The 587-nt window shown below is 30.5% G+C and overlaps 1 protein-coding gene across 1 annotated transcript in view; it reads left to right on the forward strand.

Moving 5' to 3' along the window:
- The window catches only part of LOC128249214 (sorting nexin-2-like), a 36,445-nt gene that overhangs the window by 14,531 nt on the left and 21,327 nt on the right, over positions 1-587 (forward strand). The gene's annotated exons all lie outside the window — the stretch shown is intronic.

Below are 587 nucleotides of genomic sequence, written 5' to 3' on the forward strand. Positions count from 1 at the left end.
TCTCCCTCCACCACCACCACCACCACCACCATCACAGGATCCACCCACTTGCTGTAGGATCCTCTCTTCCACTATGTAAATCCAGAAGATATTTGGTGGTACTCCAGCTGAAAATATATATAAATGAATAGATATTGCTTCAGCTTCAGCCTTACTTTCTCTTCATAATTCACTTTGCTTTAATTGTACAGCACTGGGAAATTGCAATGGAAGCAAATTTCGCTCGAGTTCTGTTAGCTTAGCTCTATTTTTGGTTGTTTTACGCATGGCTTTTGATTACATTTCAGTTTGCTAGCAGATTTATTTTCACTATATTTTACTGTTGTTTTTAATTACATTATATATGTGTTTATATACACATACACTCGTATATTTATTCACTTATACAGTTTGTCTGTGTGTATATATATATAATGCATTATTGGAAGCTTATATATTTGCAATAATTATTATATAAATAACTATATTATATATAATTATATGTATGGGTATAGTGTTACATATTACTATAAACATAGTTTCTCCTAGAGATAATTATATAAATAACTAGTGTGTGTGTGTGTGTGTATATATATATACATATATAT

This window comes from Octopus bimaculoides, chromosome 12 (assembly GCF_001194135.2).
Source record: "Octopus bimaculoides isolate UCB-OBI-ISO-001 chromosome 12, ASM119413v2, whole genome shotgun sequence".
In the NCBI taxonomy this organism is placed as follows: Eukaryota; Metazoa; Mollusca; class Cephalopoda; order Octopoda; family Octopodidae; genus Octopus; species Octopus bimaculoides.